Source organism: Gallus gallus, chromosome 4 (genome assembly GCF_016699485.2).
Source record: "Gallus gallus isolate bGalGal1 chromosome 4, bGalGal1.mat.broiler.GRCg7b, whole genome shotgun sequence".
Taxonomy (NCBI): domain Eukaryota; kingdom Metazoa; phylum Chordata; class Aves; order Galliformes; family Phasianidae; genus Gallus; species Gallus gallus.
The window spans coordinates 45,136,119-45,162,098 of NC_052535.1; the positions used below are offsets into that span (position 1 = coordinate 45,136,119).

At 43.3% G+C, this 25,980-nt stretch overlaps 1 protein-coding gene across 10 annotated transcripts in view; it reads left to right on the forward strand.

Annotated features, from left to right (window-relative positions):
* Positions 1 to 25,980, forward strand: part of RASGEF1B (RasGEF domain family member 1B) — a 129,384-nt gene that overhangs the window by 83,196 nt on the left and 20,208 nt on the right. For 2 of the 10 annotated variants that reach the window (XM_046941297.1, XM_015276515.4), the window contains exon 1: positions 25,641 to 25,753. The exons of 6 other annotated variants lie outside the window; for them this stretch is intronic. The gene's annotated coding sequence lies outside the window, so the exon portion shown is untranslated. Of the gene's footprint in view, positions 1 to 21,702; positions 22,034 to 25,640; positions 25,754 to 25,980 lie in introns of those variants that run through there. 2 more of the 10 variants (XM_046941300.1, XM_004941094.5) reach the window with 2 other exon arrangements.

The window sequence follows — 25,980 nt, forward strand, 5'->3', positions numbered from 1 at the left end:
ATGTAGTAGAAGTGAGTGAGTCCTCCATCTTTTGATGGTTATGCACTATGCATTGGAAATGTACCTGTTGTTTTTAATAGGACTGTTTATGCAAGCACGGATGAGTAACCTTGTCTACAGGGAGAAGAATGGTGTGTGTCAGAACAATAAGGAGGGACCAGCTCTGTAAACAGGTTTGAGAAGCGTCTGCTGCCTGCAGATGAATGCTACAAAAGTGTCTTTGGTACAAAGAATCTCAGAATGTGCCTCCTTGTCATGGTGTGGTCAATATGGTTTGGTTTTCAGTAGCAGGAGAGTTAAAACTCTGCTTTTACATTGTGATGAATGCTTCTGATTATACTGAAATGCTTTTAGGCAAGTGAACTTGTATTACTCATACAGTACTTAGTCTTTTTGTGTTCTTGCTTATAAGTTGCTAATAGGAAGGATAACTAAGGTAGATAAGTGTGTGACTTAGAATTTAGTTGAAAGAGAGCAGTTTTGCGCAAAGGATCAGGTGTACTCCAGAGTCCTCCCCTACCAGTGTGAGCCAACTGACAAAAACCACAAAGGACCAAGTTGCTCCAGGGGAGGTTCAAGTTGGATGTCAGAAAGTATTTCTTCTCAGAAGGAGTGGTGAGGCATTGGAATGGACTACCAAGGAGGTAGCAGAGTCACCATCCCTGGAGGTGTTCAAGGACTGTGGAGATGTGACACTAAGAGACATGGTCAGTGGGCATGGTGGGGATGGGTCTGTGGTTGGACTTGCTGATTTTAGAGATCTTTTCCAACATTTATGATTCTGAATCAGATGGAACTCCGGTGTGCTCAGTGGGCCTGGTCAAACTTGTAGAAGAAACTGGGCATATGACTGTCAATCACGTTGTGATAGAAAGGAAAGATACAGCAGCTGCTTCCTTGCTATTATATTCCCTTCCTAACAGGACTGTGCATCCTGGAAGAAAGAGATAACTGGCTATGAGTCATCTATATTTCAAGAAAATAAACAGTCAGTTTGAAATTCCATTTTACCTGTTGGTTAGCCACACTGTCTAGAGTGGGAAGTAAGGATAAGCTTGTGTAACAGCAATTGTAAAAACGATGGTCCTGGGAATGAGGTTAGATGTTAGGGGATAATTTTTCACTGACAGGGCAGTGAGGTCCTGGCACTGCTGCCCAGAGAGGCTGTGGATGTCCCATCTGTGGATGTGCTTAAGAGCCATCCATTGGGGCCCTGTGCAGCCTGAGTGGTGGGGGGGCAACCAACCCAGGGCAGGAAGTTGGAACTGGATGGGTTTTAGGTCCCTTCCAATCCAACCATTTTGTTATGACTCTATGATTCTCCTAAAATCAGAGTGAATATCTTTTGGTTTAATTGGCTTTGTGCTTATCAGGCTTTATCTTTGGTATGTGATTAAGCTTGTGTTGTTAGAACCATACAATGAGTGTATGATATTCATCATCTAAGAATGCAGCAGCTTAGTTTTACAACATAGCATGTGCCAAGCATCTGTCTGGACTGTGGACAGCTTTTGTACAAGTGACAGTTCTACAGGGAGGTTGTGCTGCCCAGGTGTGGGAAGAGCAGCTTGAGTGAGGATTCACTTCAAAGTCTTAAGTTTCAGGCCCACGCATGGGAGGAAGGGAGACTTTAAATGCCACACCATGTCTCAGCTGTAGTTCTTCAGACAAAAAGCCTGTGTGAAATCCTTTACCTATGGAGATCAGTAATAGAATTTTCAGTGATACCAGCAGAGCCATTTTTACTGAATTTAATGATAACCTGAATAATTCTGAAGAGCAGGAGGGAGTTTGTTCTCTGCTGTGCAGCATAGTTTAATTGTACCATCCTGATGGGAGTATATTGCTTGCCACAAAGCATATTGCTGGGAGGCAAGTTTCTTAGCCCAATGGCTTTGCAGCCTGAAAAATGGAACAAGCTTTGGGTTTCTGTAAATGGAGTTAGTGGAAAGAAGCTGCACAATAACAGATTTGTCACAGCTTACTGTGATAGAGAAGGACATGGAAACAGAGAGCAGCATTTGTGGCATACAAATTAGGAGCTTCAGCTGCATGTGGCAGAAATGCTGAATGGTGAACATAAAGAGGAACCTAAATGGAAACGAGTAAGAAAGATAGATTTAGTTCAGCTTGACAGGTTGTACTTATCCATCAGGTCTGTAGTGGTGCAGTTGTAGTGACATGTAAGAAAGCTGACCTGAAAAGTCAGGTACACATCTGGTCTTGAGAGAGAAGGCCACTATCCTCAGAAAGCAAAAGCTGCAGCCCAAAGTGACTGCTGGGCTGATGGCTAGAAGCAAATCTGCAAGTTTTGAACGGTCACATGGAAGCCCACGGGTGAATACTGTGATCTCTGAGATGAAATGGATAACAGAAAAGCCATTCAGCAGAGGTGGGAGAAAAAGCCCCTTGAGAGCCATTTTTCTCCAGTAAAAAGATCACCCATCTGCAACAGAAAGTTGCTTACCCAACTAAATAGGGTCCTTCTTCCCCGGATCTCCTCTGATCCACTGCAAGCAAACCAGTCTAAAATAACTGTAGACCCTTCAGAGAAGTCTGTTAATGCCATTCCACTATCGGGAAGCTCTGTTGCTGTAGAATGGGAGAGGAACACAAGGCCACCATAAGACTGGATTTTTTTTTTTAAGGAGCTCTTAAATCACCATGATCCAAAGGCTTTTGGCATAGAGTTGCTATGTGTAGCATGTGTGTTGAGACAGAAGAGATAGCAAGTACTAGCTCCAATATCTTAGGTTGTTGTAAGAAGTTCTCCTGTGATTTGGAATAGGGCCCTACACCAGCAGACCACTGAGGGACTGTCATTGTGCGCTCAGCAACTGTCTGGGAGCTTTCTGGTGAGGAGGGCTGGCTTACAGTAAATATACAGCAAGTTGACCTGTTATAATACCCCAGAGAATTGAGCTTCCTGAGGCCTTTCCTAGTTCAGAAATGATGGCACATAATGACACAGAGTGAGCTGGAAGTCTCCTGAGTGCTTTAAAAATTATTAAATGTCAGAATGGTCTTTTCACCCCTCCGATTTCAGTAGCACCATTTAAATTGAGTTCTATCACGTGTCATTCTGTCTGAAAGATCTCTGTAAATTCTGACCTAGAGAGCTGAGGCATTGAGGATCTGTAAATAATTCCTTGAGGAGCAGAAAGGGGCAAGGGTCTTTCTGACAAGCTGTGTTTGTAATATCCCCAGAGGCTGCTGAGTGAAGGATCACACATGTCAGCAATTCTGAAGCTGGAAGCATGAGTGTAACTGGTGTAGGGTTTGTATATTTCTCCAAACGTCACACTGTTCCTTCCTCTGTTGGTGCGCTGCCTGTATCAGTTGGTTTGTTATTAGCCAGAGGTTACTGCTGGGCACTGGGTATTTGCAGAGCCAAGTGCATTCGTTACGTAAGGAAACACTGGGCAGAACTTTAATGGCTGTGCATTTGAAACTTGTGATGTGAGGGTGCTTTCTCATTCACCCCCCCCATAACAGGATCTCACAGGCACTGCACAAGCGCACGGCAATGACTGAAGATGCATTCTTCTTCCTCTGAGCTGTTATAGGAACCCATAGATTCTGAGTGTCAGTTTCTTTTCTTACAGAAATAGGTCCTGGAGACCTCTGGGTCTGTGTAGGAACTTGCAACAGTTCTGAAGCATACTTGGCATCTGTGATTTAAGCTGATCTCTTCTGTAGACACTACCATCACGTGATTTTTGAGGAAACATTTGACATGCTGCAAGCAGGGTGGAGTCCAAGTCATATTGGAATCCTAGCCAAGGAGATGCTTAGCTCCAGAGGCACTCTCCATACAGCAGATGATACACTGTCAAAAATTCCTTTGGTTCTCAGGATGTAAACATACCCTGAAGCCTGTGTTACTTTCCAGAGATCTCTCCTGCTTTTCACGGCCACTGTGAAAGTGATTCCTTGTAGCTCATCTTCAGTAATACTAGCTATATACCCACAGGGCTGAGCACGTGGCACAGTGCCACCACCTGCTATTTTCTGGTGTTCTGTAGTGCAAAAATGGAAGTGCTTTCAACCAGCCAAACTCACAGCAGTGTGCTTGGAGGCCTTGCCTTCAAGTAATGTGTTGACGTTATCAGTGACCTTGCAGTCGATCTTAAGTCAAACTAGATTAAATACAAAGTTATTTATTCAAAGCATAGAAAATACAAAGCCCGCTCTCCCATCTTTCACCCCTCACGCCTTCTCTTGGGAACACACAAACAGCATGTCATATCTCTTGAACAGATCTTTGTGTTTGTATCGATATTTATATCACCTATAAAACTAGCTGCAAACATCCAGAAGCAAGAATTAATTCATGCAGCTCTTTGCTGGGACTGGAATGCAGTCAGATGTGCTGACAACAAAGCTTTAAGGCGATAGATACCTGGGGCAAGGGCCACCCTGCATAGTCTGTCTTAGAGGGCTCTTTCAAGCCCACAGATCTGTCATTCGCTCCTTTCAGTGTGGGTCCCTGGCACATCACGAGTGTAGTGTTGTTTATGATGCAGACATCCATGTGGTTTTCTTGTCTTGCAGACTGCTTACAACCACTGGGAAACAGTCTGTTTTCTGTCTTCAGTATTATCACAAATATTGGTTACAAGAAGACCAGCATGATGGGGCCCCCTACGTTCAGTTTTTAACACAAAATTGGCCAAACTCATCCCTTGGCTGCAAAGCAAACTCTGGTGTTTCTTTTTTTCAGATTTAAGAAAAAAAAAGGCAAAAAAATGAACAGTCCCCAGACTAATGCTTGCATGTCATGATCTCAGCAAAGACAGTGAGCGGATCTGGGACTTAACATATAAACTTTAGGGGAAAAGCATGGAAACCAGTGGGGAAAAGTGTATTTTTTCATTCAATATGTAAAGGGAAGTAGGAGTTCTGGGCACAATACCATGGTTTCATTTCTCAGGAACTTTGTTTATGTTTTATTTCTGGTTTTGCATGATGGGAACTCCTAGAAGCTGGGCTTTGCTTTGAGTTTGAATGAAATCAAGCCTTTCAAAACAAAGTACAGATTAAACTTCTCATTCTTCATTTCCATTTTGTGGCCTGATCATGAGAAGTTAACATAGTTCCCATGGTTTCCAGCCAAAAGCAATAATCTAAAATTCATCTGAAACTCAGTAAACATTTGGAGTCAGGTTTGAATTTTGGGGTGATTTCGTGGGATCTACAATGACTTCCAGGGCTACAACTGAACTGCAGTAGGTATTAGAAAACACCTGCTTTGGTTAATTCCCTGTCTACCTCCTGGATATTGAACTTGACAACCGGGATTTCTGTGCTTGGAAATAGTGAAATATCATAATAGAGCTATCAGCTTGTGCAAAGGGAAGTCAAGGGCAAATCAAAACCTCGCTCCACAAGAACACATAACTGCTGTATTTTTTTCTGCCTTCTGTTCTCTGGTGCTATGTCATTCTCTGACTACAGGGGGAAGTTTCTGTGACCTAAAATGTGCTGTAGTTCTGCATTTTAACTATCTGGTGTTGGATACTGTTCAGACTCCTTTGTAGGATGCTATCCCAAGGAGTTAATGAATGGGATAAATAACTTTTTCTGTGTGTGGTGGTCTTCTCAATGAAGCTGTAGGGGTTCACGAATCTGACCAGGCAAAATGAGCTATCACTTGGGAGTGGTTGTGTTAGGTTGTGTTAGGATCAGTTCTGCTGGATGCTTTCTGGCCTCCATCTGTCAAAACACTGCAGGAATGCACAAAACACCCGAGAGACTTCATTACAGACAGATACTGTACTCTTGGGTTAGAAGGATATCCTTGGCTGCATTGAAGCTTGAATGCTGCCTGACTTGAGGATAAAACTTTGGCTCCTTTTATTTATATGCACTAGGGAAAAGAAAGAAGATCTGCCAGTCAAGGCTGTCCTGTTTTTACCGATCTTCTCAGGATCCTGTTAAACATAGCTCGGGGATGCTTTCTCTTGTCTCATTACTGCTTCCCTCTTCACATCAGACTCATATGACCTAAATGTGCCTTCAATTTACTGTCTGTCACATGCATGCTTCTGCTATCGCATTACTCTGAAGAAAACATGTATAGGGTAATTGATGGATACATCTGAAACTTCCCCTGGGCACAAATGAACAGAATGTGTTCCATCTACCTGTTGATAACAACCTTGAATCCTCTCCTTGAGGCACTACTGTGTGCCTGCCACAGAATTGTACAGTCATTAAGGTTGGAAAAGACCACTAAGATATCTAGTCCAACCATCAACCCATCACCACCATACCCGCTAAATCATGTTCCTAAGTGTCACATCCTGGGAGAGCACATGCAGTGGAGTTGCCCGTTAAGACTTCTTGACTGTGCTATTTCCTCAAAGTGAATTATGGAATGCTTCTCAAATCATACTTTCTTCCTGGTAAGAGCAAACTTAGCCAGTTCCTCATACTACAGGTCATACTTCTGAGAGGGAAATCCTTATGCTACTGGAGTTAAGTGCCTTGTATGCAGGGGGAATTTAATGAGGTACCATGTCACAGGAGCAAGACTCTTGGCTCCTTTCAGTGAGTTTTGAGGCAAGTTTTCACTGGATCTTCTGCACATGCACAGCTTGAAGGTTGCTTCTTATATTGCTTGCAGCATTTTGGTGCTGAAGGACTCCTGCTGACCTCAAGTGAATTAGTACAGATTTGGCCTGATATGAGTGAGTGATCAAACAGCTGTAGGAAATGTGACATTGACTGTCAGGAAGATTTAATGATTATGAGGTGGAACATCTCCCACTAATGATGCACCTCACCACTCAGTGCATCACTGTCAAATGCTCTAACAGTCATAGGCAGAAGGTATTGCAGTGATTACAAGCTGCTTGTGGTTAAAATTAGTACAATTGCACTAAGGAATCAGAATTTGTTTTGTGGCCCAAAGACACTTCGTATGAGAAATAGAACTAAATGTCCTGTTTTAGAGGATAAAGCAACACTAAGAAGAAGTTCATTTGAAAGGTTATTTCAGCATCGGCCCTAGTGAGCCCTCTGTTTTGTCAGACTGTTTGCATCTCTTGTATGCTGTTGAAGAAAATCCTTGCCTTTGAAACAAAGGCAGACTTCAAAGCATAAAAACAATTTGCCTGCCAAGAAAGATAGCTTTTATTGGTGAAATTAAGGGGAGAAGGATATGGAGCAGAGATGTGCATTTTCCCGCTCTCAGAATGTTTATACATTGTTTTTTCTGGATGAAAGCAGTGTGTGATATTTTTCTGCAACACCCACGCATGGTTACTGAAAGCTGACAAGTTATCAGCGCCTGGGTTGATTCAGAGCAAGGCCACGGGGCTTAAAGGGAGTGCAGTTCTGTGTTAGTTGCTGTTAGCTGCCCGTGTTCTGGTGGTGGTATCGGGTAAGTCCACTACCATTTGGTGTGAGTTAACTTTTGTGTGAGCCTTGCCCACCTGAGGGCAGGCAAGAAAAGTGTCAGTAAGAGCCTTGCCTGGTTCCTTTTCATGAGGCTATGTGTTGATTCTAATGTTGTAATCAGTAGTAAATTCATACTATGTGTGTGTTCTGACACCAACACAGAGCAATGGGCTGAGGCATGGAGCACTTCTCTTCCTGAGAGCACTGCAAAGACACGAAAACACCCCAAAGTATTAGCTGCAAGGCTTCCAAACCATGATAGATTAATAAGGTAAAAAGAGGTGATTTTCCCACTAGGCTCTGGTTTCCGCATCCTGGGAAGCTGTCAAAAGGTGGAATTGCTTGATTCTTAGCTTTCTTGTAGTGAGGAATGCTTAAGATGGTTTTAGTTCTGAGCATTGTTGTTTCACAGACAGAGTCTCACAAGTTTCATCATGTGATGCTCTGCTTTTCCTTTCCGTTTCCATTTCTCCCAATTCCTTGCTGATTTCTCAGAAGGCATGCATACTTATTTTGCAGAAATAATTAGGAAACTTACTGGAAGACTTCTATTCCCAAAGCAACTGGAGAAGCTGAGGACCAAGTGTGTGCTTGTGGCCAGGGGGAAGACAGCAAGGGATTGCTGGGGAAGCTGAGATGCAGGGCAAAGGGTGCAAGCAGTCATGGTTTGATTTATGAATAATCTTGCCGTGCAACATGAGTTTGATAATTCTCATGTGTGGTATAGTAACCAGCATCTTTCCATTGACTTCCACATACCTGAAGATTTGGCTCAACAGCTGGAGAACAAAATTTGACTTCACTTAGCTAAGAAACCAACTGTTGGAAGTAGCTGTTGTACATCGGTCTATTGCATACTTAGGAAGTTACTGTAGTAAAAATTCAGAATGAGTCAGCATTTGGTTCAATAGTTGTAGTGATGCATCTGAAATGACTTAGGTTTTGTCTTTGCTGCAAGACAGAGCTGCATGTGGTATAATGGACCTCAGTGCAGCCTGACATCCATTTTAGAAACTTCTTGCTGCTGAGCTAAATTAAGACAGAACATGAGCTGCAGGGGAGTCGTCATTTCTCAACTATTTTAGGCCTCAAAATGACAGCTTTTCTTGACAGTTCTCCTGCAAGAATGAATATTTCTACTGTGTTTTGAAAGTAGACGGCACTAAACATTGCCAGCCTTGGAAAAACCCTCACTGCTTCTTCGACCACTTCATATTTCTATAGGTTAAGCTGCTCTTACTGGTGTTAATCAGAAACTGATGAAGTTGTGAAACTGTTATCTGTGATGCAAAAGCAAATTGCAGTTTGTAACTAAACTTTAAGTGCAGGTGTATTTGGTAGCTGTCAAATTGGTTGAGCATGGTTCTGTGTAGGTCATCCCCCTCTGAATGCTGGATTAAGCATGTGCAGTTCACAGATAAAAGGAACCTTATGAGTTGTATTTCTTCCTGGAATACCAGATAACTTCCTCTTGTTCCCTTTATCAACCATCAGTAACAGGGTTCTGCAAGCTCAGTCTTTGTCATAGCAAATCTCAGGTGCCCTAGCCAAGTTCCTAGTGATGGTATAAATACATGCTCAAAATCAAAGTGTTTTGCCAAATTCTCTTTGCAGAGAAAAGCAGATATGAAATTACTACTTACAGTTTGTTAGCAAGCATACACTGCTGTATAATTTTCCTTCATCAGAAAAGTTCATTGCAAGAAATTTATTTCATTGATTCATCTCCTCCTTCAGCCTCAGTGCTGCTTTCCTTATCATTTGGCCAGAAGATAAAATGGTGGGCATTTTTTCCCAATAGATACTTGTATTCTGACTGAGACTTTCCTTTGCTCTCCCAGTTTCTTTCAAAAACAAAGTGTTGCTTTGGAGCAGCAGGTATTACTTCTGTTTATACTGTATTTTGGAAATTTGTTGAGAAGGAAAATGGGCTCCGTTGTTGCCTTCGTGCTGAGAGCTCTTTTCCTGCTGGTTTCTGCCAATGTTATCCTTCAACAAATGATTGCATAGTCTATTAGCAGCCTTCATTTTGTCCACAGCATTTCTTATTACCAGTTTTAAAAAGATGTGATTAATTATCTAATATTGTCCATGGAAGAAGCTCCCTAAAAATAAAAAAGGTCTCATTTTCTCCTAGAAACTGTTTTATTTTCCAAATCAGAAGATTGCTTGGTAGTATTTCTTTATTTATAGCTATTCAGTTTTGGATTATATCAAATTCTAGACCGATTTGAACTTTCTAGTAAGCACTTAGCTGTCCTTTGAAATGCAAAAGTAGTAGTTCGTATCTTGGCCCCATTCCATAAAAGCTCAGAGGTAAATGTGTGTGGAAGCATAGGTACTGTTGAGGTGCACTTCCTCATTTCAACCCATGCAGAGGTGCCTGCCAACATATGTGCTTGGACAAGATAATTAATAAAATGTTATTAAAAAAAATGAGTAGTGAGTATTCTGATACTCCTGTGAAGGAGTCTAAGCAAGGTGGTGCTCTAAAGGAGAAAACTATCATTATAATCAGCAGGGTAACTTCTCTTGGTTTTACAAGTGTCAAAACTGTGAGCAACACATTTTTAGAACTCTGGAAATGGTAACAGCTCTGAGATTTCCCTGCTATCAGCATCAAGCCTAGTGGTTATGAAGGAAAGTGACTTGCAACATTAACCAAAATCAGAGGGAAGTAAAGGAGAACATCTGCTTTTTCATGTGCTAGTCTTCTCTAGGGACTTCCTCAAATTGTTGTATCTTTGTTAGTTTTCAGTGTCAGAACTGAAAACAGAACACTGGCTGTTACATGAAGATGGGACAGTGCTAAGTGCTCTTGAAGACCCTGTGTTAGAAATTTTATTAGCCTCCTATTGCTTACTTGAATTTCAGCAGATGAGTCTTCATGACTTGCAGGTAACACGAACACAGGCCCATGGTGGCTCTTCCCTTGGGAAGTTCTTGTTGCTTACATGTCGTTTGCCCTATGAGTAAGACTCATATTTTACTCTCAGTTTGTAATTGGTGATATGAGATAATGGTCCTCCAGCATTGCCTTTTACATGAGTGCTCAATAGAGTACACCATAGATGATGTAAAACGAAGAATGGTTTCCAGGTTAGGAGACTCATCCAGAACTGCACTTGAAAGTTCAGGGGTGAGCTCTGGTAAACTTGCCAATGCCTGGAGAGATCTGGGCCTACACCAGCAGAAAAATACGAGCAGCAAGGGACTGTGTAGATAGCAAAGTTCTGTGATGGTAGTTGTAATGCAATGAAACACAAAGATCCTGGGGACCAGTAAGTGTAGCAAGAGTGAAAACTAAAGGATATGCTATCCAGGCTAGGCAAATTTAGTTTGATCACTGGATTTACATGCCTGTGAGTCAGGTGGATCTGACAGGATCAGATGATCTATAAATGTGTTTCACTCTTTGGGTTGGTATTTCCCACTTTGAATCCATACCTTGGAAGATTTCTGAATTTCTTCTCTGAGAGAGTTGCAATGCATTGGAACAAGGTGCCCAGGGGGGTGGTAGAGTCACCATTCCTGGAGGCGTTCAAGAAACGTGGAGATGTGGCACTGAGAAACATAGTCAGTGGGCGTGATGAAGATGAGTTGTGGTTGGGCTAGATGATCTTACAGGTCTTTTTCAACCGTAATGAGTCTATGGTTCTTGATGCAAAAATAGGATTAAGACTTCTGAGTGTACCTTAAGCTTACATCTGTCAATCTGTTTCCAACTCATATTTTGGCGGGCGGATCTTTAAACGTGTGGAGGAAAATGAGGGTGTTGGGCAGCAATGTGCTTCGTCAGGAAGAAATTTGAAAGCTACTTCTGTGATGTCTAGCAAATTTTTTTGTCTTTCAATGGAACAAATGTATTTCATAACCCATCTGTTATTTCATTGGTTCCTCTTTGTACCATGAATAGCAGCAGCAGTTATTGTGGTGAGGGCAGCTGACATGGGACTTACCCGGGTGATTTTGGAGACAACTGGTGATTGGAGACTGGAAAAAAATTGAGCTGCTCAGGGGTACAGTTAATGTGCACTGCCACTAGCAAAGCAGCTTCCACGTCCTGCACCAAGCAGGGCTGAGTTAGAGCAGAACAGCTCTGAGGCATTATTTCTACAGAAGCATATCCATCTCCACATCATGTTCTTTTTCCTGCACGTCCAGATAGGCCCTTTGGCACTGCAGAACAAACTAGCATTAGCAGAAGAACTCATGCCTGAGGCTGATGTCTATGGTACTGAAAGCATTAAGGACAGCTCTTGGAGCCCCACCACAGCTCACATCCTAGGAGCCAAATGTGCAGCTTTCAAGAGCGTGCACCACTTCGTCTGAGTAGCAGACATGAAACTTTCCCTTTGTGCCCCAAATGCAGACAGAGGGGAGGGAGTTATTAAACCAAAGGAAGTCAGTAATGAAAAGGAAGTGTGCAGTGGGGGTGGTAAAACCTGAGCGAGGCAACTGTGTGATATCCAGAAAGGATTAGGGTGCTGATTGGATCCATATGTCACAACAAAGCATGAGGGAAAGACATAACCAGCTCAAATATGAGCAGACTGAGCTGCAGCACTGAGGGATGCAGTGTGTGTGTCACAGAGCCTCATCTCAGAATGGGAATTCAGCTTCATCTCCCTGGGAGATGTTACTCTGAAGCCTTCATGCAGTCCTTCCATTGGTGTCCAACCTTTGTGTTTCCCTGGGCTGCACTGAGTGAGGAGGAATGGTCTTGGGCAGCTTGTAAAATTTATGACTTTTAAACTCAGAAATATCTACGTAACTTGAAATTTCGTTGACCTTATTACTGTTCTCACAAAAAATAGTTACTATGAATGGAAATGCTTATAAATACACCCAATTCAGTCAAGCTTTGAAAAATACCAGCAATTATTAAATTATTTTTAAGAAATTTCTTCTGAATAAGATGTCATGTTTCAAGGAAAATAACTCTAGAGGAAGTCCACCCCACGTAGTTCTGTGTATTTTCTGGAGAATAGCAAGAGGTTTCTCTTGTTTTTGAAATAGTAGCTCAACAACCACAAATGTCCTAAAAATAAGAAACACCGTGATGTCAGTAGAATAATAATCATTAATATTAAGATGGATCTCTCAGCAGTATAGCTATTTTGGACTTAACAGACAGTAAAATGGTTAAAAAAAAAAAAAGAGTATGCTTTATTTTTCAGTGTTGTTTCCTAAATTCCAGTATGGTGAATTCCTGAAATTAGCACGTTACCTCAGTTGAAAGCACTTAAAGAGATTGGAAATTTCCACAGTTTCTCAGTATTCAGAGTAATAGCCATTGTTACAGCAATGCCACAAAGTAGAGGTGGAAGAAAGCAATCTCATAATTATAGCAAACCTCTTCTGAAAGGGTCTGCCTATTTGAATTTTAATGCTGGCATAAACAGGAGAAAATTGTTCTCCACGGGTTACAAATTTCTCCTATTAAAAAGGCACACGTGAATCACGAATTAAAAAAAAAGAAAAAGGCAATTTAAGAGGGCAAGACTGAGCCATTCTGGTCTTTCTGACCTGCTATCAGCTAGGAAACCATGACTGATCTAAGCCAATATTTTGGCTTGCCAACCACTGAATTTATGAATGTTGTGTTGCCTCATTTTTCTTCCTGCATCAGCCACATTTTCCAATTAAAAAAAAAAAAAAAGAGAGAGAGAGAGAGAATGTAGAGAATGTCAGGAAAGTGATTTTCAGGAAGATACTGTTAGCTGTTCTGTAGATGTACCTTAATGTATGATGAGGAAGGAACAAAGAAAGTTGGGGAAAGATGTTGAAAGAATCATGTTATCCAAGGCAGTGTGGTGAACTTGCATGCTGGTTGCAGGCCAGAACTGGAAATACACATAAATGCTTGAAGAAGAAATAAAACAACCAGTCTACCTACTGTAGGTAATAAGTTATCTATTACCAGGTGTTGTTATAGAAACTCACAGTCCTCATCTTTAACTGGACCCCAGGAAGGATGTGGGAGCCACAGGATTAATTCCCCTGTTGATTAGTTTCTGACAGAGTTAATAGTCAGTGGTCATTTCCAAAGAGTGCTTGTAGGGGTGGGCTGGCTAATATTTGCAATCTGGGACCAATTGAATTCGTCTTCATCACCTATTTCATCACCTATTTTCCATTTTTGAGTAGTGTGCTTTGGGAAGCAGTAGCCCTTTGCTCCACACTGCTATTTTCATCTCCTGTTTGAAGCAGATCTTTGTGATGCTTCTCAGGGATATATGTGGAAAGGAATCATTGTAGGGCTTTGACAAGAAAGGAAACAAGGTCAGAAGAGAGCAGACCGGAATGATGTTCCCAAGCCATTGCTGATAGAAAAGCCAGCCCTGAAACAGTTGGTAATGGGAGCCTTGCCCTGTGCACCACAGCGAAATCAAGCACAGCTCTTTTGATAAACATAGAACATGGTTTCTCTGCTTTTCATAGAAGAACACACAAGAAGTCTCAGGGTAACTAAAACCAGCTGCTGCAGTCATGAATTTTTATGAAGGGCTTTCTGGCAGCCATATTAAATAATGCCTTTAGTCCACATGACTGCTCTCTGAAGTAATTTCTCTAACACTGACTCTGCAGATGAGTGATTTGTTGTAGCAGGGGCTGCAACTTAAAGTTACTGGTCCCTACAACAAAAAGCTCTTCTAATTGTCAATGTTTTCTCATTTGCAGTTTCTCTTCCACTCAGGATGATACTAGTCAATAGAAGAATTATTGAAACGAGGGGACGAGGGGATGTTCTTTCACTCCTCAGGACTCAGTTTGTAATGCCAGTTTTAACACCAGTTGAATTCCTCTACAACTTGTTACTGGTTCTAGCTTTGGGGCTATCTGAATTCTTCACTTACGTGGCTTCTCTGAAATGAACATCAGCAAGAGTTCACTCTTGGAGGACTGAAGTCTCAAAAGTTGGACCAGCGATGATCTGATCAAATGATCACCTATTGGTGGTATAACCTTCACCTCTCCTTGTCATCACTATTTTTTTCAAGAGGCTGTGTCCTGGTATAGCTTGGCTTGTTGCTCTGTAGTCTGGGGTTTGCAATTACAAGTGGTGCTTGTAAACACTGCTAACTGCTGGAAACTGGATTGGGGATGTATTTTGTATTTCTGGCTCTATTTTTGTGAACACTCAGAGCTCTAGATGGATTTCAGTGTTTCTTGCTGGTTTTTCTCTTTTGTGATTGCAGCCTAGCGGTATAGAGCTTAAGCAGTAACGAAACGGATTAGTGAAAACTGCACATAATGACCTCTGATTTCCTCTTAAGAGCTGCAGTCGTCGTCGTCCCCCCCCCCCCCCCCCCCCCCCACCCTTAATTATCCACTGCAGTCTGCAGTTCTGCTGTTGTTTTTGTGGCTGAAGTTCATTTTACCCAGTCCATTCTTGTTTATTCTAATGCCTTCTTCCAAGATGGAATACTTCTTAAAGCTTTTTGTTGTGGGAGAATACATGTAAGGATAACCTTGATCTGCATAAGCAAATAATGTGAGATGAGGCCCATACGCCCCATCCTGGCCATGCACAGGCAGAGAAAGAGAACCGAAGGAGATCATGGAAGTCAGCATTGACTGTCAGCAAAAGCAAAAACCCTTTCAGGCTTTCATCACGTGCTTTTGTGTGCTGAAGGAAGCAGAAACTTCTGCATGACTACATAGGATGCCACCTGCTCATCTGGCGTTTCTCAAAGAAGAGTTATTAATTTTGCAGTAGAAAATTCTCTCTTACATCAATTAACCTAAAGCAGTCGGTTTTTATTTCTTAATCTGAATTTAGCCATGTTCTTCCCTGTGACGGATAAAGGAAGGTGCAGAATAAGCTCTTAGTACAGCAATTGATGCTCATTCAATAGAAATTACTATTTAAAAATATATGTATTGTCTGTGATAGAGTAGTACATCTGTCCTAGGTCAATGACAACAACACAGTGATGAATTTTAAACCTCATTGTGAACAGGAGGAGGACAGTACCCTTCAGAGCAAATCCCCTTCCTTTCAGCCTTGCCCTACATACCTACATTCATGTGCTCAGACTGAAGTGTGTAAATGTTTAATGAGTCTCTCCTGGGTCAGCTCCTGTTAATGTAAGCGTGTGCATAGCAGCCTGCAGAATTTGAATCTTGGTTTCTGGCAGAGTGCCTGTAGGTTTTAGTATACTATAAGGGGGGAAAAAGAAGTAAACTGCCGTTGAAAGCTGGTGAACTTACACAGCAGATGAGCTGCAGCCTATTGTGAGTGTAAAAATATGCCTGCTAAACCATATTTAGACGAGCTTTTTGAGCATGCACTATTCCTTCCATTGCAAGAGTGACTGGTTTGAATTCATTTTTCTCAAGTAATTGACATTTAAGCTGTTTTCAAATGAATATTATTTAATGAAACGAAACACTGAGAAGTTAAATGGATGAGAAGCTTATGCTTACACCAGGTAAGGGATCCAGAGACCGTGCTACAAAGGGGAGTTGGAGGCTGAAAGCCAGTTTGCCATCTTGCTTTTTGCTGTTGTTCGTGTTGGGGGAAGGGGCGGCAGCTCCTGGACAGTTTAATTCTGCAGGGCTTTGTGATTCTCCTCACCCCTGGAAGCTGCAGGGGACAGCTGGAGACACAGCAGGCAGCTTTCAGTTCAGTGGAGATGGGGGGAAATGTGCCAGTGACTGCTTTCTCTCTTGCCCAGGCAAATTTACAAACGAGGAAGCTGCTAGGAGGAGAAAGCGTAGCCTCTGAAAAAAATCAGATAAACTTTTCAGGGATTTTCAGCTCCTTACAAATACTCACAGGGTAGGAAAGCTATCCCCCTTGCAGCTGCTGGATCCCCTGGTGACAGTTATGAAAATGCGGATGTGTTCCCTGGAACTTGGCAGAAGTCACTCCCTGAATGCCTTTAACACAGGCCATCAAGCTGCTTTCATCTGTAATAAATCTTCCCTTTTTTTCCCTCGCTGAGCTATAACTGAAGTAACACCTTTAAAGTACTAGCAGTGTTTTCTTAGTTTCTTGACATCATTTCACCTGTCTTTTCTGCTCAACCGTAAGCCTATAGTGGTCGAAAACATTCTAGCTCCCTTCACGAAATAGCAAGCAGAGGGAAATGCAGGCGTGTGCTTTAAACCTACTTGAAAACAAAAGTTGTGGTGTGGGAAGCCTTTGAATCCTTTGTGTGCGCTGATTGTGGGTAGAGATGTCTGAACTCCATCCAAAGACACGTAGAGGGCACTGTCATGTTTACTGAACATCTGGGAGGCACACCAGCTTTTCTGGAAGTCATCTGGCGCAGAAGCTGCTCAGAAGTGGCGCTTTGAGGTCTGTCTGAGAGCCACCACTGCTGCAGGCTAAAAGGACGAATTCCCTGCACAAGGGAGTCTGGCGTGTTTGGTGTGGTTGGAAGCAATGGAAGAGAGTGGCTTTTGAGCTGGGGGACACTCTGCTGCGTCAGTCACAATCTAAGTAACAGAGAAATCAATGCACAGGAGAAATAAACCATGTGCCAGCGTGAGCTTTAAGCAAATAAGGCTGGATCATTTCCTCGCGTTGATAATCCTTTAAAATCGAGACTGTTTCGTTCTCACTACGTTTGCAGCATGAGGCTCTAGTCCAGCTCACCATCCCAGGCAGGGTTTATGAACGTTAGAAACTGCAGAAAATGGGCTGGTTTATTATTATTCCAACCCTAAACCCGTGCCAGACTGTTAATGTCTTGATGCTTATTCAAGTGTCAGGGAGGGCTGACAGATGTCAGAGTAAATGGGAGGCTGTCAATGAGGAAATGACTTACTATTCACAGGGTGATGGCTGCAGGCTGTCAGGTGGGATGGAGAGGATGGCAGCTGAAAGGAGAAAGGGGTGGAGGCAAGAGAGGGTGAGGATGGAAATGGTTCCTTGTCTGGTGAGTCGGGGAAAGCCTCCAGCAACAGCAACCCTAAATCAGTACTAAACAAAAATAAAGATTCTAACATCCAGCTTTGGAATAACTCTAGTAGAGGAAGGGCTTGGGGCTTTTAAAAACCAGGGTGTGTGGTGGTGACAAAGAATCATTTGCAGTTATCCAGCAAAAGCTGGAGTCAGATCACATTCGGTATTCCAGCTTCTCCTGTATTCATACTTCGTCTGTGTACCATCAGACAATGTCCCAGAGGAGAGCTATTACCCACAGTTTAAAAATCTAATAATTGCCCTTAGAAAAAGTTTCTTCATCTTTAGGACAAAGTAGAATACCAGTCAAATTTGCAGTAAGAAGAAAAGGTTTATTTGTATGATACTCTGGGGAAGTTTTATCCAAATAAACAGGAAATCTAATTCACTCTGGACCATTTATTCACTTGGTAGTGTAAAGTAAATGCAAGCCATCAATAATGCAAGTGGCAGCAGTGAATCAACAACTTCCTTAGGAGGTGACAAATCAGATCTAAGCCAGACAAAGCTGGGATCACCTTTACCTGCCTCCTGTGTTTCCCAGCATACAGGGGACATCAGGAACTTGTGAAACATCCTGCATTGTGCCGTACTCTTTTTGATGGTTTCAGACTTGTAAAGCACCCCTTTCAGTCCTCACAAAGTTATGCTCACTTGAAAGGAGATGGAGCCATTTTCTCCTCCTGTATTTTTAAAATAAGCTAACTGTATGTTTTTCATAGCAAGTAGTGGCTTCTCACTGTATTAACATCCAACATAGTATAGAATTTGATATGTTTGTGCCCTGCTTTGGTCATCCGGGCAGAGCCTTTCCAAGCAGCACTGAGATCCATTAAGGATAGATTTGAGAGTCTACCTGGTCCGGCTTGGCTCCCGAAGCCTGTAGTCACAAAATACATATGATAGTTAATGTGTATGCCTAAGAAATTAAAATATATATATATTTTAAATTAAATCATAAAAGAAAGAGGGCATAGAACTAGCAGGTAAGGTACTGCTTGAATTCTCCTTTGTCATACCATTGAAGCATATGCTTAATTTCAGTTTTGAAGGCAAGCTTTAAGTGATCGGCTGGGCTTAGCCCCTCCTAATGCAAAGATATACATCTTACATTAAACCTGAAGCAGTTTCTTGTTAATCAAAATGGGAGGTTTGGTATCAGGTTCTGCAAATGCTTCCCCCTGGTGCAGATGTCTCAACGATTTCAGCAGGAGTTCTGCGCCCGGATCTAAATGCATGTGCTGATATTGCCAGATTAGTGCTTGCTTTTGAATTTGAGATAAACGAATTCAAACTCTAAATCTTTTCATCAGTCTGCATCAGGAATATGCTGTGTACGGGATTCTGCCGAGTATTTTTAAGTTGTCAAATGCGTATTATGCACTGACATTCTCTGCAGTGAGTTAAATGCTACTTTTCATTTAGTTTTGACCTTCCTCTCTTTTAAAACCACAGGTTAGTTTTGGCAAGTGTTAATAGCTATTAAATGATTGGTAATCTGTTTTTAATATGATCCTAGTTCAAGTTCGATATGAATAAACACATGGCTTAAATGAAACCCGATGTCTTCCTGCTTCGTGCAGGGAAGTGCCGCAAACCGCAGGGCAGAGATTGAGACATTTACACAACAGCAAGCGTTAAAGTCTAAAAAGAACGGACATCAACCATTTTCTCTTTGTTCTTTGATGGTTCCCTTGGAGCTGAAGCAGGCAGCCAGCAGCTAGCTGAGCTTGCTTCATATTGTGCACATAGCGGAAGTTGGTCCACAACAGAAATTGCATAGAGTTAAAAAAAATCTCAGTATTTACTATCATTATTTCCAGGCATGGTGATTTTTCTTAAGTCTCGTTTCCTCACATCATACGATGTCAAGAAATTGCTATTAGTCTTTATTTTTTTTTCCTATTTTCTATGTTGTTTAATGCTTATGCCTTGGAGAAACACTAGATGGTTTCAGAGAATACGTTGATATGAGCCTTATGAGCTGAACTGCCACTCACCTAAGTTATCTTGAAAAAATACCTTTCCATTCTATGCAAGCATTGCAATTTTGGGAGTTAGGCTCCACCTTCTTCAGCAGTTGTTATCAGCACTGGTGGTTCAACCCACTTTCTGGACTGGGTCAGCATCCTGGTTACCATTGGCCTGCATGGAAGTTTTTGCATGCTTAGGGATTAGTAGGGGGCTATTAGATACAAGAATGGCAACTCCTAAATGGCAGTTGTTTTGAAGCAAAACATTCAGTTTTCACATTCAGTTGTCACATTTCCTTGAAAAATACATTTTTACAGTAACGCTAACAGTGGAGATAAGATGAGACTTTGGATCAGGTTTTTTCATAAGCCCACGGATGAAGAAGAGGCTGGATTTGCAATGTGACTTTGTGGTATATTTCCACAACAGCGGAGGGGTCTGTGTTAAAGCCCAATATAAATGGCAGCTTTGATGCCAGCAGATCCAGCTGTGGACTCCGGTCTGTGTTGCAGGAGAACATTGCACAGCAATTGCATTTAGTGTGTATTGATCTAATTTAATTCGCTCCCATTTAGGGTTTTTAGTTTTTGTTTGAGCTTGATTTCCTTAATGTGTTGCCACTGTGACCGGTATCTTATAAGAATAGTAAGCATAAATAAGTACAGCATTAGAGCCATCCAGATTGGGCATGTCCTGTGCTTGGCATGTTGACTCGTAATTGTGTTTCTCTCATCTCCTGCAATCTGTGACCTTCTCTGAACTCTTGCCAAGTTATTCATAACCGCCTGCACTGCTGCAGTGAGGCCAGCAGACAAGCTGCCTCGCTTGCCCAATGCTGTAGCAGTTGCCAGTTTTGCAGCACTGCTGATTCATCGGCACTGCATTGGCTCCTCACACCTCCCTTTGGGCAGCACTCTCCCCTGGCAAGCCCACGCTCTACCTCAGAAGAGTATTTCTGCTTAAAGTCAAAGGCTGTGTCTTAAAATACAGGAGAGGAGGGGAGGAGAAAATCAACGTGTCTTTTATGAGTGAGGCAAAAGGAGAAATGGGAAGTCCTTTATCTGGGTGAAATCTAGATCTTTTTCTCAGAGATTTCTTGTATGAATGCCGACAAGTGCTGGCTGGTGAAGAGACTGGTAAGGCAAGCAGGAATGAAGCAAGAAGATTAAATAGTGCACTGCACTGGGAAACCTGTTACAGACAGGAAATGGAGGCAGGACTATTACTGGGCTCTGCTGTAGCCCAGGGAGGATATGCAGCATCATCCTCTGACATCTGTCAAATTGGGAAAAGGGCAAAGCTATGTGTGTGACTGCTGGGGCCTCTGACTTGGCCTTGTGTCATCTTCTGCAGAAATTACCCTCTAGTGTTATTTTGTTGTATCACATGGTGACGCTGAGCAGAGGGTCAGGATGGGTGTTGGTGCAAATCCTGACGTTCAGGATGTGCACGTCATTTCTTCAATGCTCTGGGAAGCTGCAAGCATACCTGCCAAGACCCAATCTCAAAAGGGGATTGGTGCAGGGGTCCCTTTACTATCAGTTAGCTAGCCAGCTCAATTATTTTAAAAACTGACTTCTAAAGTATTTCCTTCTAGAGAATGAATTCATCAGAAGCAAAAGTGTGACTCTATTTGCTATGTTTAACAACCCTGGGAACGTGGTTGTAATTAAGCATCTTCTGAGAGGGACTGGGCTGCTGGTGGGACCACTGGAAAAAGGATAAGAGCTTTAAGTTGCACCAGAGGAGGTTCAAGTTGGATATTAGGAAAAATTTATTCTCAGAAGGAGTGGTGAGGTGTTGGTACAGGCTGCCCAGAGGGGTGATGGAGTCAGTGTTCCTGGAGGTGTTCGAGGGCTGAGGAGATGTGGACATGGTCAGAGGGTATGAGTGGGGATGGGTTGGTGGTTGGACTAGATTTTCGATGTCTTTTCCAACCTTAATGATTCTACGATTCTAAAGAAAGAGAAGTGCAGGTAGGCAGGGCTGTGCAAGTGCCTTCAACACGGACCTGGCTGATGGAGCTCTGGATGATGCCACTGCATGCAGAAATAGCAGCCAGAGCCACGTGCCTGCAAGCATTTAACTCCTTGGGACAGTTTTTCTTCAATTAGTGAGGGATTTGATGCTTGTATATAGCTTCATACGCAAATGGACAGCTCGATCCAGCTTATGCTACCCGCCTGGAAGATGCTGGGCAAGCCCAATCCTCTCAGGCCGTGGGGACAGCGCGAGGAACAGCGCAGCTTCCAGTGCGGCATCCAAGGCGCTGCAGCATCCCTCGCCCTCCCCCTCTCTCCCCCTCGGTCCTCCCTCCGCCCCTCCGGGCTGCGCTCCGCCCGGAGGCGCCGGGGCGAGGTCTGCGCCTCTCCGCCTCCTCCGCTCCGCCTCCCGCCGGCCCCGCTGCCGCTGGAGAGCGGCGTCTGCTGGAGGGAGCAGCGGAGCGGGGCCGGAGCGCCGGCAGACGCCTGTAGGTAGGTGTGGAGCTGCGTGTACGCGTGTGTCGTTGTGGTGCGGGTGGGACGCGGTGCTGCGGCAGGTGGGGGCTGGAGGTGAGACCCAGCTCTTTGTGAAAGCAAATAGAAAGTGTTGGATCAGGTGCTGATGTATCAGGAGCTGGAGTCCCAGCAGAAAGGAATGCGCGCTGAAAACCTGGAAGTTTCTTTTCGTACGTTTCTTTAACTGGTGGTGAAAGCAGGAAGGAGTTGTGCATGGATTACGTTGCCAATTTGTGCTGTAAGTGTCATTTTAGGATTTTAGGGCTGACATTATCAAGCAGGTGGGTCCTTCCGGCTGCGTTTTACTACCTGGGCTCTTCGGTTTTGATGTTCCCTTTGGAAAAGTTGCTACCAAGCTTCATGCTTAAAACTCAGTAGAACTGGTGCCCGCTGATCAGCTGTGATAGAGCTCTGTGGCATTTGGGGCTGAAGATGCTCGTCTTTGCTGATGGCAGGGATGCTTTGTGGCTCTCAGCTTTCCTGAGCACCAAGCAGTAGGTGTCGCAGAGAGGAGAGGCATAAGAAGCACCGCATGGTTCATGCTGCAGTGCTTTTCTGTCTGAATTGGAGGGCTTTAAAGTTTTTTCTTTCTTTAGGATCGTAGAGTCATTACGGTTGAAAAGGGCCTTAGTAAGATCATTCAGTCCAACCGTCGAACCGTCATGAGTTTGCAGTCAGTTTGTGCTGCGATGCTGGAGCGGTGTTTGTTTGAGCTGTTCTGATTGTTTTTAACAGAGTCATCACGGGTAGAAAATGTGGTGGGAGTTCTGCGCGATGACTTAGGAACAGACGAGTTTGTGGTAGCACAGTCTTGGCGTGGCTGTGTTCTTCCCTCTGCATCCCTGTTCGTTCTGTAGAGCTCCTTTCGTTTGTTGTGATCCTTCTCACCCATTTGGAGAGATTAGTGTCAGGGCTCCAGCTCTGAGCTGTCAGAGGTGATTTAGTTTAAAGTACGGTCTTGACAAGACGGCCCTCGGCTTCTGGATGTAAAGATGACCCAAGCTGTTTATTTATTTGTATCTTCATGCAGTGTTCCTAGATGAAAAACTAATTCTGTCTAACTCAGCATGTTCCTATTCACTCTACTGTTTTTTGCTGTTCTTTTGGTCAGTACAGAAAAAAGGTTCTCCGCTGGAATGGAGCAGATGTGTTTCAATGACAGAGACAGAACTTCTGACTGCTCCTACTTTAGAATCCTTTCCAAAACGTTGGTGGGTATGCAGGTGTACTCTGCATGCGCTGACATGTGTTCTTTGCTTGGTGTGGCTTTGTGGGACTGAGCCACATCACCTAAAAAACACTTGGCTACAAAATGAGCTTGCTAACAGAAGTTCCAGAGTGCATTTTGTAGCTGCAGCAGAGAAAATCTATGGTTTATTGGGCATGGTGTTGATGGGTTGATGGTTGGACTAAATGATCTTGGAGGTCTTTTCCATGAATCTTCGAATTAGGAAATATTTATTCTCCAAAACAGTGGTAAGGTATTGGCATGGGCTGCCCAGGGGAGCCATAGAGTCACCATCCCTGGAGGTGTTCAGGAGCCGTGGAGGTGTGGCACTGAGGGACACGACATGGTTAGTGGGCATGGTAGGGATGGGTTGGTGGTTGGACTGGATGATCTTAGAGGTCTTTTCAAACCCCAGTGATTCTATGATTTACAACCAGGAGGCCAAGACTATCTCCAGCTAAAAGCTGATGTTAATTTCTCCTTGATTACAGCTGCTATGAGAAAAAGCATTAAAGAATCCAAATCCCTACTTTGAGAAACACGTGTGGGTTACGCTTAATGTGCTGATGGGATCATGGAAACAATAGAGCTCAGTTTTCCTGGGTGGCCCTAAAATAGCAGAACATGACTCAGATCCATGTGCTCAGAATACTTTGGTTTTGATTCATTGAAACGTATCTTCTCTCCAGAGTAAAATGTTCCCTACGTCACCTGCCCCTCCCATGGGGTAAGGTGTTCTGCTTACACCTTGTCACACTTGACAATAGGGCCAGAAATACCAGGTCACACACCAATGGAGAGAGGAGCCTGGGACGCTGTGAGTTGGCATCATTCAGTCCATCGAAGCGTTGAGATTCATAACCAATAAGACAGAGGATAAATACGCTTGAGTCAGGTTGGGGAGTGGGATGTTTTTGGAGATAATTGCTCTCACCAGGTACCAGGCCAGGTGCTTTCTGCTTGAAAGGAGCAAGCTGACCTGATGGCATCTGCCCATCAGGGCTGTGAGTTGATCCTCCCTTACACGTCCTTCAGACATTGGAATGCTCTTTACCTGTGTTTGTGAGCATCCTTTCACAACACAAGCTGGTGTGTGTTTGCTAAATGCTGTATCTATTGTTTGTTGACCTGAAAGGTACAGACCTTTCAAAGGCAAGGTAACAGGTTGGTTTCAGAGCCTAAGGGTCCACCTTCCACTGAGACCCATCTCTGCTCTAGAAATCTCTAACTGATATCCAGCTAAGATACAGAGGTATCAGGCCAGTACCACTGGCTTGATGAAGAACTGTGTTTGCTCTTAACTGCCAGAATAGGACCATCCCTTTTTGTCTGAAGCCTACGCTTTGTTTGCTTGTTTGTCTTTGTAACCTGCAGAAACTCTATGCAGATTGCTTCAACCAACTGTAGGTCTGTAACTGCCGGTAACAATTCTGTACCATTCATGGAAACATCAGCTGTCACTAAACACAAAACCAGAGATTACTTGAATCGCTTGCCTCAAACCAGCATCTAAATGGAAAAGTGATGTTTGATGATGAGGTTTTAGGTAGAACCAGTTAAATAAACTTAAATAAGTGCTGTAATTTAACACGATTAGAGCTTGTTGTAAATTACAACCTGGCTGTCTGTTATAATTACGAAAGGGGATGATGTTCTCTTCTTAAGCGTGCTGTAGGTTTTGCTGTAAGACCAAGCATGGATGTCTGCAAACAGCTTTTGAATTCAAAATATGTCATGGTGATGGGTTGGACTAGTGGTCTTTTCAAACCTTCATGATTCCATGATTCTTTGATGTTTTGATAAGGTTGAGGAAGGAACCATGGCAAGAGAGCTTCATGCTCATGGGTAGGACTATGCTCGTGGTGTTAATGCGGTGTGATGCACCTCCTTTGCCCTTTTGAAAAAAGATCGTGGAACTTAATGAAAGGACGTAACCCCACACTAATCCCCCTTTGTACTGTCAAGAAGAGGAATGTGGTAATGAGAAACCAAGGGACTCTAGTAAAGCCACGTGAGGGGTTTTTAGTAGAGTCAGAAGGAGATCCGGGCTCTCAGCTGCTAGGTCTGGGCATTAAAATGATGCTTTTTGTGGCTGACTGTGGACGTGTGTATAAACAGTTAGGAAGCTCATTACCACTGTGAGCTGGCTCAGATCTACTCTTTGCCACTGATCCTTGCAGTTAAAAGTCTGTCTTTTTGGCCTCGGTCATCTGAGGTGGGTTAGGCTTGTGGAGGCTCATGTGCTCATAAAATGGATTGTATCTCCCAAGGTTAGCAAAGGCTGTTGGGAAAGCCACTCCCAACTCCATCAACAACATCAATTTTCTCTTTCTTCACTTACATGAAGAACAGAGCAGAGACTGAGTTGGAAGCTTATGGGAGGCACGAAGTGTGGTATGGAAATGATGGAGAGTTGGAGCTCTGATTCACTGATGGGGATGGCATAGCACGGATGGCATCAGCTCCCAGCTGGCCACCCCACCCCACTCTCCGTTCCTTGACAGCTGAGCCACTGTGAATCACCTGCTGAATCACTGTTTTCAACGTGATGTTTTGAAGGAAATCATCACTGCTGTTGGTTCGCCTTAAAACTCCTGACTGCAAGCTGCACGAGTTTGTCAGCTGATGGGGAGCAGCTCAGCTGGTGGATAGCTGCTCCAACCCATAGACCTGTAGGGAGCTGACGGAGGGAGCCCGAAGGAACTGGTGTGCAGCTGCCTGCGTGCAGAGGTGGGATTCATGGGTGTGCTTCTCCTTGGTGCTTAGACTTTTATGGCTGTAATATTCAGTAGTCCAAATAGAACATATGGCAATACTCTTCTGGACTTCTCTGGGTGCAATTAATGTACCTCTGAAAACCTCACTCGGCTTCAGCAAGTAAAAGAAAGCAGGAGGCTTTAGTAGCTTGCTTGCGTTTTCTTTGCATTAAGTATGCTTGTGCTCTTCTTTCAAAGCTC